Source organism: Filicampus tigris, chromosome 13, assembly GCF_054856515.1.
Source record: "Filicampus tigris isolate MCC_2025a chromosome 13, RoL_Ftig_1.0, whole genome shotgun sequence".
NCBI classification, from domain to species: domain Eukaryota; kingdom Metazoa; phylum Chordata; class Actinopteri; order Syngnathiformes; family Syngnathidae; genus Filicampus; species Filicampus tigris.
In genome coordinates this window covers 3,711,529-3,727,920 of record NC_141229.1, presented here as the reverse complement: position 1 = coordinate 3,727,920, position 16,392 = coordinate 3,711,529, and the positions used below count along the sequence as shown (strand labels likewise).

Genomic DNA, 16,392 nt, shown 5'->3' with positions numbered 1-16,392 from the left:
ATTTTTTCACCAGATTTTTTTTAAAGTTGCCTTTTCTGTTCTTTTTTAATCAGTAGTAGAACATGACCCAAAACACTGGTTTCTGATAAAAAATTTTAGAAAATTAGCTCTTTGTGAAAAGATACATGGCTATGCCTACCGGCTGAAAAATATAGTTGACAAATACGTTTGTTGTCGGCGGTAAACCGAATGATGAACATAAACGTCAACGGCAGTGAATAAGTTAAATGTAACCAGATACGAGTCCAAATTAGCTTGCTAGGGGAAAACAGAGCATAGCATCTGATTAACTAGAAGAAAAAAAATTGTAATGTAAAACAGTCGAGTTCTTAACATTACTCAAATTACGATAAAGAGGTTGTAATAAATGCAACAGTCAATGATTATATTTAAACAAGCTAGTCCAAATTAGCTCACTAACACAATAGTAGTGTGGCAGAGGATTGATTTGACACAAAACAAATGATACAAAACATGTTTTTGGATTACCTAAAAAAGAAGCTAAACTCAGTAAGAGTAAGAGCAAACCCTTTTGCTAAATCAACATGCTAGTCTAAATTAGACCGCTAATACAACACAAGCACAAAAACGTCTGATATAAAACAAAGAGTTATTTTTGGGTGACTAAAATTACTTTTGGGTACTTTATATTCACCAAAATACCAAAAAAGGTAGTCAAACAAACATTTAGCTAAATAAGCTAACATAGCTCTAATCAACTTGTTAATACCGTACAAGCATATTGAATTGTTTTCGTGCTAAAATAAATGATTGAATTCTTTTAGATTAGCCAAAGTAACAAACGAAAAAGAGGTTTAACAAATTACAGGCCAGTAAAGCAATTGAAATGTTTATCCATACAAAATATTCTTGATGAGCTTGCTAACACAGTACTGGGTAACAGCCTACTGGCACGTCATCTGCTTAGTTGATTGCCAAATTACTCAACGAAAACATTAAAGTAGATCTGGAGTTCACAAGGCCCACAATTATAGGTTCCCCTAATGCCGCTGAAATGTCCACCATTTGCTAAATAACAGCAAAGCTAGCGCAGCGTCTGCCGTCTCAACTATGTGCGAATATCTCACATTTAGCTTTGCAAGCAATCAACTCCTCCGGTTTAAAAGCGGAATGGCTGACTGACTGTTGACGCCAAGCTGTGCGGTCGACCCGAGCTGAGGTTTACGCCGCAAACAGCCGGAGAAACGATCTTAGTCGCTGACGGGCCACTCTGTCACGCGTTGAAAATATATATTGGCTACGGTAGACATAAGGGGAGTTTGTTGTGCTTCTTGGTGAAATGCCATGACGTTTAAGTCAATGTCGACGGACCTGACAACGGCTTATACGTCCATCGGTGAATGTCACTAAGAAGCTTCCAGTTTCACCTTTTATTTGAAAAGTTTCTTTCCAGGCTGTTATTGTCGAAGAAGATTACGTCCAAAACCTTAAGATGATTTTATGAGAAGTGTACCATTCATAATGGAAGAAACTGGTTGATTCGGATATGAAGCTGTGATTGCTTTTAAAGAAACACGCTTTTGTATTTCCGCTTCTCATATGGATGCAGATATGTTTCAAATAAATTACGTGCCAGACAAATTGAACCACTTTTACCCAAACTTGGAGGGGAGAATCAGTTTCTTACTAAGGGTTTGGTGAAGATTTACATGTCACGTAGGCTAACTGAAGTGGGACGAAACTCGTATTTTGAAGTTTCTCAACCCCAAAAAAGTGAGCCGAATTTCACCCAGACCCGTGGAAAAGATGTCATGTTTATAAAGGAAGAACACAGTTGATTATGGTTTAAATCTATGAACGGTTTTCAAACATGTTTAATTTTCTCAACAGGGTTTGGTGAAGGTTCACGTGATCTCTTTCACAGGTTTCAAATTCCGGTCCCCAAGGGCCACTATCCTGCATGTTTTAGATGTTTCCCTCCTCCAACACACCTGATTCAAATGATCAGTTTAACTGATAATCTGATTATTTCAATGTAACTGTTAAGATGATCATTTAAATCAGGTGTGTTGGAGGAGGGAAATATCTAAAACATGCAGGATACCGGCCCTCGAGGACCGTAGTTTGAGACTTACTGGACAAAATCAAAGTACATCCTAAACCCCAAAAAGTGAACCGATTTAAGCCGAACTTGGCGGCGGATGTAATGTCCATAAGTAATTAAGACACCAGTCGATTTTGGTTGGAATTTATGAGTGGTTTGGGGGAAATGTTATATTTTCTACAGGGGGTCAAGTGGAGGTTTAAATTGTATCCGTAAGTTGGGACAGTGGACATGCACCATGTATTTCTGCAAGTTAACAGAGTACAGAGTATTTGGCTGTCGATGTATCGTACCAATGAATAAAAGACAATTTACCTTACAAGTTGACCGGCCTGTCACTCTCGACAAGCCCCCGCCCCGGCGCGCTGCTCTCGGGAACTCCCCCTAAGTTCCCCCACGGTTCTCCTCACTCTCACTCGGCTCACTCGCTCCAAGAGCTGTCACACACACACACACACACACAAGCAGACACGGAAACCCACTAGAAACAAGCCCACGCGTGTTAGGCAGCCCACCCTGCGTCGGCTCTTGCCGGTTAACCGAGGCGCTGCCTGCCGCTCGGTTTGCGGGTCTGCGGCGGTCGTGACACGGCCAAGGAGGCGGCGGAAGGAGCGGCTCGCCGGTGGAGGTGAAGGACGAGGTGGGGAGACGAAGAAGCGGGGAAAGGTAAGAGGCGATTTTGTGTTTTACCTTCCCTTCGCTCTAAAACTTCACGACGGGCTTTCGGCATGTCTTTCGTGTATGGCGTGACGGTGGTTCCGAAAGCCAAGTCGTATTTATTATTATTATTATTTTTTGCAAGTATCGTACCAGGGCTCTGGCTCATGTTTTTGCCCGGGTTGGGTGCGCGGATTTCGGCATGCGCGCGCTAGCTCCCCCTGACACTGTCGGGTTCCTCTGTTATGTTCAGGTAACTTTGGACATTGTATGATCATATTTCCGTGGTTCATCGAAGAGACTCCATCTTATGTAAGCGACATGTCTGACTATACTGTCAGGTAAAAGTGCTCGTGTGTTTGCCCCCCGGGGTTAAGTTGTACATATCTCATAAAAGATGGGTTTGGATGCAGGTTGTAGAAAATCCCACTCTTTTTCACGACACTCAAACGCCACACAGTTGTGATACAGATAAAACTGCAGGTGTGTCCTCCACATGTGTGTTTCCTTCAATTATGTGTTGTTTTTATGATGTGCGCGAGTGTATATGCACATGCGTGCGTGCGTGCGTGCGCGCGTGTGTGTATGGTGCGGGGAATGTGTGTGGCGATTTCTTGTCAGATCCTGTGAGGTGGGGGTCAGTCACTAGGTCTCCTCTCTGGAATTCTCCTAGAATAGATTCCACACACACGCACACACACTTAGGCAAAATGACTGGCATCTTCAGTCAGAGCGTGTGTTGCTCGCAAGGAAAACGAGTCTCTTTCCTGTCATGTTTTCATGGATTTGTCTGTAGAGATGATGGGAACCTCATAGTTTGTGTGTGTCTGTGTGTGTGTGCAGTAACTTGAGCCAGCTAGGCTGAACGTTGCGACTCTGTGAAGGCCACAAACAAAGACCACTCAGGCTCTGTTGTGTTGGTGTGTGTGTGGAAGTGCGTTCGGTCCAGCCTCCTCTCGGGGGGGGGGAGGCGGCACACGTTTACTTTAAACACTTAATACATAAAGATCAAAGTGCCAGTAAAGTGCTGCCGTGGTGCGTTTAAGGCTCATTAGTGGTGGGGAACATGATGTAAACAAGCCTGTGGGTGTTCGTGGACAGAGTTGCTATCAACTTTTCCTACAATCCGCCGGGAGGTGGATGCGTACAACCCACTCGGAGAGAGAGATAGTGAGACCCGCACCAAGCCTGCAAGCCTCTTTCACACAGAGATGGCGAAAAAAAAAAAAGGGCTATTGTGAAGCCGCGCCAGTTAACTTACCTTTGACTTTGATGCAGGACCAAGCAAAGCGGGACATTGCTGTCTCAAGGCAAAATTCTTAAAGCAAAAAGCCTTGTAGATTGTAGACTAAGCCTGCTAGCCTCTTTTCACGCAAAGATGTCGCAACGGAAGCATTTACTTCAGCTTTCACATAGAACCCAGAAAAGTGAGATATTATCATCCCAAAGGAAAATTTGAAGAACAAAACCTACCGGTATACAGAACAGACTTATCTTTCACACTGCAATACTACAAAATGGCTGGCGTGGAGCCATAACAGAAGCATTTATGTTCCATTGCCTTTTATGCAGAGCCCAGCAAAGTGGGATAGTGTCGTGCGAAACCAAAATTTTGAAAGCAAAAACCTCAGACTAAGCCACGAGCCTCTTTCATAACAAGATACTGTAAAATCGGTAGTACAGGAAAGAAACTGTCGCTCATGATGGTGGTGCCTTGAGGGTAAAGCATTTTGTAAGGTGGCACTTTGCACAAAGTTTGATGACCAGTTTTATCCACCTGTCAAAGTAAGTCAACCACGACGAACGTTAAAATGCAAAAGTCACGCTCTTAACTTTATGGACGTATTTCACTGAGCAGCTAAGGACAGAGAATGCGTCCCACTTTCCTATGTCCATCTATGGTTATCATCATACCATTTCCTCCTTTCAGGAGATTTTGGAGGTGAAGATCTAATAAGCGTGGGGGTCAACGAACCATAATACTGTACGTCTATCGACGTGATTACATAACAAGCTAACTTGTTGCGACTTATTTGGCGGCTAACAGTTGTTATGTAACATGCCCATAACGGGGAAATAATCGAGGCGGGGCGCTGTTTGAACTCAAATGGACACCGCGCCCTTATGATTAAACCGGGACCCCTCCCGTTTTTATATTGTGCTGAGCACATTCGCGTGTTATGAATGTATGAATGTAGACTAGGTAAAAATAACAATTTCTCTCTTCCTCTGATTTTTATCGGTGCGTTTCGTAAATAACGTGACTCTATGCCACCTCCTCGACTCCCGCCGTGAATTATGGAGCTCTCTGGATGATGTTAAACACACACACACACACACACACACACACACACACACACACACACACACACACACACACACACGCATAGATGTCTGAGAGCAAAGCTGTCGGGTTACTCATCAGCGTGTACCACAGGGCTACAATTGTGTCTAGCATCTCCATGCCACTTTCAGGGACGTAGTCATTCACATTTCCCAGCAGTGTGTGTGTGCGCGCGCGCGCGCGCGTGTGTGTGTGGGTGGTCGTCTCATATTCCACGCATTGCTGCCGGCTGCTAAAAATGAAGATGTGAACAGGAAAAGCCAGTGTCAAAGAGCGAAGCCTGTGCGTGTACGTGTATGTGTGTGTTGTTCTTTTCCAGGCAAGGTTGCGCTTTTCGGCTGTCAAGTTGGAGCGATAAACGTGGTGGAACGCTCCAATTTGTTCATATGTTTGCAGTTTTCCTCATTGGAGATAACGGAAATGATGGAAATAATCCATTTCAGGGTCTTTCTTTTTTTTTTTTGGGGTTCTACTAGACTTAAAAAACGTTTGCAGTCCTTTACATCTTCAGAGGATCTTGGCCCACTTATCAAAGTGAGAACACTACAGATTTTGAGTGAGTTTGACACAGGGTCATTGAGCTAACTGTGAATGAAGGCCACATGGTACGTTCCTTCTCTATTCTGCCCGGCAACAATTTCATAACAAATCCGACTTGTGCTTGAGTCCCCCGAGACCCTTTCCTATGTCACAGGAAGGCCCGTCCATCCATCCATCCATCCTCTGCCATGCCTATCCTCACAAAGCGCATGATAAAGCTGCAACCTATCCCAACTGACACCCTGGACTGGTCTCCAGCTAATCGCAGGGAACATAGAGACAAACAAGTATTCACATTCACATTCGTAACTCAATGACCAATCATGGCTCAGCTTCTGAAAACAGGTGAGCCGTGATTGGCCGTTATCTGAGCCCTGAGTAACCGTGATGTCATTTTCAGTCGACAACAAGTGGCAAAATGGCCGCCCGCTGAGGTGGAGAAAAATCGGTGAATTTTGACTCATATTCCACAAACGCAATGTTAATCACCGTGTTTAGACTATTGGAGGTGCATAGAAAATATTATTGTAAAGAACATTAATGGGTTGATGTCCCCTATATGCAATTTTTTGGGGATAAATTGTACTTGTCAGAGTAGTTTTCATCCAACATACTGTTTACTTTTAGTTGAGTATTTTTGTTCTCGTCTGATATATTGAACAACATTTTGCTCACTAGTAGGGATGGGCGAGTACCGAAACCATCGGGCCGATAACAGCCTTATTTTAAGATATCGGCTGTTCATCGAGGCTGCCAATAACGGCCATCGATGCTTAAGGCATAATGAAAAGTGATAGAGTTAGTCCTCCTTACCAGTAGTTGGCGCTATACTGCAGCAGTTTGACGGATTGGCGAATCATCCGCATCGGAAAGAAAGGCCTTCGTTCACAATTTTTCGTCATTGTGTTGAATGAAATTCTAAACACCAAAAGTACCGGAGGTATCGGTGAGTATTCAGAGACGCCAACTTTTGGCGCTATCACATGACTCTCTTTCTCCAATCCGAGGGAATTACTAGCGGCATTTGGCTTCATTTGACCAAACGGAGCCAGGCAGTCACATGACCGCACACCAAGTCTCTGTAGACAGAAGCAAAGATTTCAAACGAACACGTTTTTGTGAAAGCTTTTTCAAAACAACAGAGGAAAAGAACAGCTGTGTAATCTCTGCCTCTTGAACCTATGTTGGTGTTTCATGACTGCAAACCAAAAGTTCATTTAACTCATGCAGTACCAGACATTTTCAGTTGCTAGCGGTATGCTACAATTTTTTTTTTCAAGAATATGTTCTATGCAAGCCCACTAGTTGAAACAGGGCATTCTGATATGTATCACGTTTGTGGAATAAGTCTTAATCCACTCGTTTTTAGCCATCTGTGGGGGCGGCCATTTTGTCTTCTGTCGACTGAAAATGACATCACGACTGCTCACAACGACCGATCACGGCTCAGATTCATAAAACAGGTCGGCCATGATTGGTCGTTGTGAGCATTCGTGATGTCATTTTCAGGCGACAGAAGACAAAATGGCCGCCCCCGGAGACGACTAAAAACGAGTGCATTTTGCTGCGTAACTTATATTCCACGAACGCAAAATTAATCAGAATGCCGCGTTTCATCTAGTGGGCCTGCTGGGAAAATATTCTTTGAAAAAAAAAAAAAACATGTTTGGGTTGACTTCCGCTTAAAGAACATTTCTGTGGCAGAATTGAATGTATTTTATGAAGATGAAATTAATGATTGTTTCAGTTCAACTTATATTGTGGGGCAATATCTGCATTTGCCCATTCCCATTTTATGTTTTTGTCTAGAGTCGACATTCATGGTTTGATTTATAAAAAACAAAAAAAATCTATCTCTGTTGATGATACACACACACACACAGCATAGGATGCGTACCAAATTCCAATGCACAAAGGGGTGATTCATACGTGTGTCTGTGTAGGAGGTAGACTCCTTGGTTCCTCCTTTTAAATCACCTTCAAACCACCGTGAGATCCACCCTGGGAAAAGAGGGTGAAGGAAAGAATGAATGCATGAATGGAAAGAGGATGAGGTAAATAAGTGAGACCAAGCCCCCCCTCCCCCCCCCCTCCCTCCTCCCCAAATCACTCACTGCTCCCCTCATTGACTGGCTCCATTGTGAATGTGGCGAAGAGCGCCGATTGGTCGGTGGGGTCTGAATGTCACCGCTCCTCGTCCCAGCACTCTGGAATGTGTTGGTCTGTGTATGCGTGATGAGTTGGTCGCCGGGTATCGCGCGTTTGATTGTGTTCTGTTGTCCACACTGGCTCTCTTTGTCCGTACTCTGCACACACATGCGCACGCAGACACACATGCACAGTGAGTATCTGAACCCAGCATTCCTCCCACTTAGGCCTCCACTTGCCAAGAAGGAAAAAAAAAAAGAAAGCAGTAAATAGCAGTACCATTCACGGTCATGTTGGTGTGGTTTCTCCATGGCCCCCACTTTAAGACACAGCCGGCTAAAAATATTTTATTGCCGTTTTTTTTATTTTTTTTTATGCGCCTCTCTGTCGCTTTCTGTATGCTCATTACTTCTCTCACGCATAAAACATAGTTTCCAGTGCCTGAAGACAAAGTCCGTTTTTCATTCCATTGAGAACTAGCTTGATTGATGGAAAGTCAGTTGCCGTTCTACTCCAGGCCAGCGGGTGTCAGTATAGTGTACGCAGCCGTTCCAGTTCATAAAGGATTTGTGTTTTTAGGAAGAGCATTCTCACGTGCGACCGTACTTGGTGAGTTCACGAGCGCGTACTCTGCCTTCTTCATATTGAGAAACGGCTCTTGTTTGATTCAAGCTGCTGTTCTACTCCAGTCCAGTAGGTGTTGTTGTTGCTAACGCTAATGATTGAAGTTGCTTTTTCTGTTCATTTTAGTAGATGTCAGGAGTGCAAGTTTAAATCTGTTGCCAACAATGATAATAACAGTGCATCAGATTTATATAGCGCTTTCACCGTCAAAACAAATGAAGTGGACAAAATGCAGTCTGTAAATGCCAACTAACACCGTACGAGTATCACTTGTGGCAGACGTTCACAATGCTGATAATTGAAATCGCTGTTCTAAAGAAGGTTATAAATCATTCTTTTCAGATTTTTGCCGACTATCGAAACGAATTAACTCAATTATGTTTCGGCCGTCGTTTGTGTTGTTTTTAAACTCAGACTGTTAGTTAATTGACTGCAAAAGAAAGTCATTGCTAGCAATTTTAAACGGGTCATCGCTATTCCATCTTAATCCCTTATTTGTCGGTTACGTGTGTCCCCCGACTGCTGACAACTGTCAAAACATAAAGAGGAATTTCAAAACAATTCGTGAAGTACATGATGTTTTAGCAGCCTGTACCGTCATTTTATAACGCGCTATACGAGCTAATGTGAATGGAATGTCAAAGCCAAGGATCAAAGTGCTGTCCACAGCTAGTCACCAGCTTGCGCGAATCACCTAAATTAGTTTGTTGTGGCATCACAGGGAGATCAGAAAGTAGTGTGTTCGTTTTATGATCAAAAAATGATTGCGTTACAATTGCACCAATTTCTCTCGTGAACTCACATTACATCAAGCAAACATTGCCTCGCCTGTTAGCGCTAGCTAAAGTTAGCAGTCTTGTGCTGCTAATTAAATTACAGTACATAATGCGATTCGGTACGTGCAGCTTTTGGACACTTCCGCCTTTGTTCTGTCTTTTTGCTGTGTCTCATGTGCTTCCATTTGGACAAGTAATTGGGTCAAACGAGTACAGCGACACCCATAGGATTCACAATTCGCAAACTCATCTACTTGTAAAAAACAAACAAACAAGTGTTTGCTGTTAAACTCACCACATGTCAAATGCATCTATAACTACCACAACGCTGTCGACTTTTCAGTCATCCCAGGGGGCGGCCATTTTGTCACTTCTGTCGACCGAAAATGACATCACATGACTCAGGTAAAGACAATCATGGCTCAGCTTCAGAAAACAGATGAGCTGTGATTGGTCGTTTACCTGAGCCCCGAGCAACTGTGATGTCGTTTTCAGAAGTGACAAAATGGCCGCCCCAGAGATGACTAAAACCGGGTGGATTAACTCCTATTTCCACAAACGCAATATTTATCAGAATGCCTCGTTTCAACTAGTGAGCCTGCATAGAACATATTCTTGAAAAAAAAAATGTTTGGGTTGACTTTAACAAACAACAGCCCCCCCGTGGGAAACCATCACCAAGAAGTGGCCAAAATTAATTTGACACCCCTGATTTAGGCTTTAAACTCGTAATACATGCAAATAGAAAAGACATTTTAAGGCGGGAGCGGCGTCCTTTGCTCTAGAATATTCTGCATTTGTGTTGAAGCTTGGTCCCTATATCCTATAAAGAGCGAGCGTACATTGTAAATAATATGTATTCATTTTTCATTTTTTACTTTTACATATGATTTTTGAGAAGAAACAACCGAGGCCGATGGATGCCCCCGAGCCCGACCACATCCTGAGTTGTGCAACAGACGCTCTGTGACCGTCTGGACTAAAATGACAAGAGGCCACGGGGCTGCTTTTACTGCCCGCTGCGGGTAGACCATTCGTCTCACTCTCCACCGCAGCAGCAGAAAGACGGCAAAAAAAAAAAAAAAAAAAAATTATGGAAATGAAGAGTGATACAACAGAGCAGGAAAGGCATCAGAAAGACAGTAAATCTACAATGTGTAGGAATCCGGTTTACCGCAGAGGTCCTCTCAGTCAGACTAAAACAGCAGATTCAGGCTTTGCTCCTCTTTGTTATGCCAGTCAGCATCTGAGGGCAGCGCTAGCCGACAAGGTCCTTAAGTACATTAACATGTGAGGCGGGAGGAGGGTTTCGCCACTGATCTCAACCTCGCTTGCTTTTTTTTTTTTTTTTTTTTTTTTTTTTGAGTCCGAACGCTTTTGAGAGGCTTTTATTGACGAGATCAAGATTGTTTTGACATGACATGGGCCTTAATTACTTTGACTGCTTCGACTGGCCGAAAGGCGGAAGTGGGCTGGTGGTAAGATCGGAGAGAGGGGCCTTTATCTCGGTCAGTAAACACACGCGACCGCCATTCAGAGGACATGAATGCAGTCACGAACACAAAGACACTCAAGCGGGAGATTTGTGCGCAAATGGCGCAGGGACACTGCAATTATCCACGCGAGGAGACATGTTGGCGCACTGTTTTGACAAAGCAGTTAGATACACTCTTGTCAGGTTTTCGGACGTGAATGGCGAAAACAAGACGCGTTGAAGGTCAAAGTAGGAGTGAGATATGCTAACAAACAACAGCCGCAGCGGAGCAGAATAACGGTTTCCCTGTGTTTGCGTCATAGCGTAAAGGCGGTATGTTAATAAGCGGCGAATGCTTGCGAAGGTAGCGGATGTCGGATGAGTCAAGTTTTCTGACCAATGTTGGCGAAAATCAGGGGGGGGGGGGGTCACTTCTGTCATTAGTGACGTTTAGCAACTTTTAGCGATGCTTAGAGGCAACGCGCAAATGTTTGGGGAAGTGTTTGTGAAAGAGATAAAACACAAGACTCTTGTAATTACTTCCCACCACAAGATTTTTATCCGTGAAGAGACTAAGGGCAGAGGAAATCGGCCAAGCGGAGACTACAGACCTTTATCTGCTTCTCATAATAGGGACAAAAACATTTATCCCTGACGAAACTCTGAATATTGCTGCAGCAAAATGGAGACTATGGAGTATAATAGCGTGAAAGATAAAACATCAGCGTCCAGAGCTAAGGTGCAAGCCTCATTTCCCATTTTCATCTTTCACCATAAGGTGACACATTTGATCTGCCAGGAGACTAAGGGCAGTAGAAAAACTTGCCACTGAAGCAAAGTGGAGACTATGGAATACTGTGAAGTAACTGCAGCGACCTCAGCTAAGACTCAAGACTTGTTTCCAGTATTTACATCTCACTATTAGGAGAAAAGATTTATCCGTAAGGAGACTGAGGGCAGTAAGAAAACATACCGCTGCAGCAAGGTGGAGACTATGGAATACTGTGAAGTAACTGCAGCGACCTCAGCTAAGACTCAAGACTCGTTTCCAGTATTTACATCTCACTATTAGGAGGAAAGATTTATCCGTGAGGAGACTGAGGGCGGTAAGAAAACATACCGCTGCAGCAAGGTGGAGACTATGGACTATAAAACTGCAGAACTCAGAGTTACGGCGTAGTAGTCATTTCCTGTGTTTACTTCTCAGCATTACGAAGCAATTGTTTTTCCTTGAGGAGACTGAGGGCAGCAGGAAAACTGGCCGCTCCCGCGCCGTTTTGCCAGTGTCGCGAGTGGTGAACTGCTTAGGAATGGGACATTGGGAAAAGGAACAATAAAGGCACAAAATATTGGGACGTGTCCATTACACCCTCAGGAAGCAGAAATGGAAGAAACTATGGCGTGCACCGGGACATCTGCTTGTGTGTGTTGCACTTTGTTGGAATTTCATCACTGCATCCTTGAGGTTACCATGGTTACAGACACTGCCGGATAAGCCCCCCCCCCCCCCTCCCCCCGTACACGCGCCGACGTCAGATGAGAGCATCAGAGGAACTTCGAAGGCTCGTCTGTGAGTCATTTGGAGGCTGACGAAACCCTGACACAAAGCTCCTTTTTCTTCTTTTTCATGTATTGGAGGCACATCAAAACACTTTGCTAAAGAGTTTAAACAGAATGATTTTAGATAAAAACGAGCTGCCAAACGTTTTGGGGAGAAAATAATACTGACTTAATTGGGACAGATTACGGAAAATTGAATTTTTAATGGGTAACACGGTGAGGTAGTGGTTAGCATATCTTCCTCACACTTCTTTGGTTCGGGGGTTCAAATCTTGCCTTTTGTTTATTTTGTTTAAGTTTATGCAGTACACTGCCCCCTGCTGTCGAGTGAAATTGATGTCAATCCGCCCTCGGGCTCACTTGACCAAACCCGGAAAACTGGTGAGCCGTGATGTTCACAATGCGAGCCCGAAGGCACTTTGATCTCAATAGAGGGCGAAATGGCAGTGCCCTGATATGGATGAAAGCGGGTGGAATAATCGTTTTATAGCTCGCTTTAAAGAATAGCGTGACGACCGTGCGGAGGCGCATAGACCATTAGGACAAAGAAAGATTTTGACTTGACCCGAGTTTTAAATTGTATAAAAAAAAAAAACCAACGCAGTTTGTCTGTAAAGAGGAAGTCAACCCAAACATTTTTTTCAAGAATATGTTCTATCCAAGCCTACTCGTTGAAACGAGGCATTCTGATAAATATTGCGTTTGTGGAATAAGAGTTAATCCACCCGTTTTTAGCCATCTCCGTTTTGTCACTTCTGTCGACTGAAAATGACATCACAACTGCTCAGGTAACGACCAATCACGGCTGACCCCTTTTCTGAAGCGGAGCCGTGATTGGTCGTTACCTGAGCCCTGAGCAGTTGCGATGTCATTTTCAGGTGACAGAAGTGACAAAATGGCCGCCCCCTGAACTGGCTAATAAGGGGCGGGTTTTGCTGCTTAACTCATATTTCACAAACGCAATATTCATCAGAATGCTGTGTTTCAACTAGTAAACCTGCTGGGATTATATTCTTGAAAAAAAAAAAAAAAGAAGTGTTTGGGTTGATTTCTCACTTTAAGGATTTTCAGATTTAATTCTCCGCCAGGAAATATCAAGAGACGGACGGGCTCTTGACATTTTCCTTAATTTCGCCGACAAGGCTCAAATGTTAATGATGAAACCCATGCGGGAGGCGGGCGTCTATGAATGTGCCGATCCAAATTAAGATTGCGCCCTGCTCCGCTCTGCCGAGTACAATTCTAGCGTGATGAAGACATCGAGCTGCAATCGTCTCGGCTGCGCAGCACTTGATGAAGTCACTGAAATGCACTCAAAACAACACTCCAAAAATGTTTTTAAGGTCTTCACTTCCTTTGGTGTTTGTTCATTTAAGGCCAGCTGTTTAGGGGCCTCTAGACATTTCAACATTTTCTCCCCCCCCCCCCCCCCTCTCCTTCCGTGACATTTGGAAAATTTTCTTTAAAATCCCCTTGACATTTAGATGGAAACATTGTTTCCCCCCCCCCCCCCTACCCACCCACCCAGCTGTTTTTGAAGGCAACCGCAAGAACGTCTAATAGCAGTTTGCCGCTTCCCTTCTCTCCTCTAAAGTCATTCTCAACTTCACGCAAAGGCAACCCTGGCGGTTCGTTCCACGGTGCTGGTGTGAGCTTAGCGTCGTTGCTAGCTCGTCAAACAACTGAGCATTCGAATGCAGTGGTGCCCTTGAGATACGAGTTGAATTCGGTTCATTCATTCATCAGCTGCCCCGTCACGCTGCTTGTTTGACGTTAGCGTATTTGTCAACGCGAATCTGGGAGCTTTATCCTGTGACATTTGGCCGGCGAGTTTTCTACTAACCTTTTGTTGGCTAAAACAAGTGTTACTGTCTACCCTGACACGCAGCCATTTACAGAATATGTCGTCTTCACTTCCGAGCGCTGTCGTTTGATATCAGCTGTTTGTTTGAAGTGCGGCGAATCAAAGAGTTTAGCGCAACGCCCGCAGCTGTGGCCACGTCGCCTGACAGCTCTTTTACTCTCGTTTTCATCTCTTTGCTTTTTGGGGGATTTGATGACTTTTATTAGCATCTGTTGAGAGAAGAATCGGCTTCCTCAAAGCCTGAAATTGTTAAACATCTGGACGTGCACTATAATCATTTTTTTGAAAATACGAGCCGAGCGATCGCTTTATGGAAGTTATGAGCCTAAGGCGCCGAAGGATTTGCCAGCGCAAATGTTGAAGCGGGATTCATATTTAGGATCGTCAGCCCTGTTTTCTGACCAGATCAGGGAGGACAAAAGTCTACTCGACACACCTCACACCACAAGATAATCTCTCAAGATAATCTTTCGGCGGTACATTTGATTCTCTATATCTGCATTTGTTTCGCAAATGTTTCAGGCTCATGGACAGCTATCAGATCCTCAGATCTAGCCTGATTATCGGTATGTGTGTACCCCGTCTTTAGACATCGTCAGTCCCCATCCATCACACCCCAGCCCGAAGGATAATTGCTCCGGATAATCTTTCGGAGACATCTGAGAACCTTTTGTTGACTTGTATCACAAGAGCGGGAAAACATTCAAATTTGGCCTGATAGCCTCTAATCGCTTTAAGCTAGTGCAAAAAACAAAACAAAAAAGTGCAGCTCCAGCAATAAGAAATTGGAAAGACTGGAATTCTTAAAGAAACAAAAAGGGCACTTAAAACTGTTGAATGTTGTATCGCAAGGAAAGGATTTAAACTCGGCCCACCCTCGCCGTGGCTGACGGTGTTTTTTTTTTTTTTTTTTGCTCTGCGGGTGGCGACTTGTCCGCTCTGCCAGTTGGTCAACCGCTCGTGGCAGAGCTGGGAGCTGTGGGTACGGACTACGGAGGTTGTTTCGGATGTCGTGGGCTCTGGCGTTGGCGGGCGTCCATCCCCAAATGTACCACGTCGTTATACTCGCCCCGCATACTGACAGCCGCGTTGAAGAGTCGAAACACCGTTGCCCTAGGTGATTGGACACTGTTCCGAAAATTTCGCTTTTTTTTTTTTTTTTTTTTTTTTTAAAGAGGGAAACGTGAAGATAAAATGACAGCCGCCCGGTTATTGGTCGCAGCCTTTTCGATGGCATCCTTAATTAAAGGTTGGGAATCGGAGCACAGAGAAAGAACAAACATGACTTTGTTGATGTGGCATACGCGTCGTCATGACTCTGTAATTTCTTCGTGGTCGCGTTTGTGATTATGTAGTGATTTGTTGGATGCTTTGTAGCAACACAACTGAAACTAGCCAGTCATAGCAAGTTGAATGGAGATTGGCGTTCTGGTCCTGCCGGTTCTGGGGGGGTTGTTTTTATCTTGTTTAGGGCCTTACCATCAGGCGCTGTGGAGGCCGTCCGGGAATCGCTGTTTCAGGATTCCCACGCTTTGAATCAATGAAAAACAAGGCTCTGATGTCTTATATCAATCTTTCAAAAGTCTTAAAAAAATGGAAACTGGAAAAAAAAAAATGCAAATTGTCCAAATGAGCCCCAAATCGTAAGCAGGTGTCTTAGACGTTGGCGCACCCTGAATTGTTACGCTTTTTTGCCAGCGTCATTTTGACGTGGGCGTAGCATGGTGTCAACGTTTGATCTTCAGCTTGAGGTTTTGCAATGAAAACGGATTGCGCCAGCCCGCTCATCACTGCTCGCAGCTGCAATTGTTGTTGACGAGAACTCGCCCAGTTTTAAAAGAGTCTCAACGAAAATAGGCAGCGTTGAAATATCAGTAATTTGTCGAGGCACAAGTTCAGTGTTTATTTTTAGCACAGACCGCAACCGCGACTTTGAGACATCAGTCTGACCTTCGGACCTTTCAACAGTTCTTTGTCAATCTTTTCAAAACTTAAAAAAAATAATGTTACTGACTATTTTTCATTTGAAAATTTTTTTTTTTATATGTATATCAAAAATAATCCTCCCAACTTTGTTAGCCAATTTTTTTCCCCCATCCCTAATTTTATATTTGAATGCACGTTTTTCCATGTTCATTTACTACATTTGCGATATCCCATTGTACAATTTCTAGCCTTTTCTAGCCTATGTATTTGCTTTTACTTTGCAAAAGTTTACACATTTTAGGTTCACTCTGAAATGTCCCCCGAAAACCGAATCTCGCTAACTTTTTGCGAGTAGTGTGTCATCAAGTGATAGCTGGCTTGCCGAACCCCAAAGCTCAGAACTGCCAAAGCAGA

At 43.9% G+C, this 16,392-nt stretch overlaps 1 protein-coding gene across 2 annotated transcripts in view; it reads left to right on the top strand.

Annotated features, from left to right (window-relative positions):
* The first annotated feature begins 2,481 nt into the window (after window positions 1-2,481).
* Window positions 2,482-16,392, top strand: part of ppp2r3a (protein phosphatase 2, regulatory subunit B'', alpha) — a 52,959-nt gene continuing 39,048 nt past the window's right edge. For both annotated transcript variants that reach the window (XM_086049650.1, XM_086049649.1), the window contains exon 1: window positions 2,482-2,731. The gene's annotated coding sequence lies outside the window, so the exon portion shown is untranslated. The remainder of the gene's footprint in view (window positions 2,732-16,392) is intronic.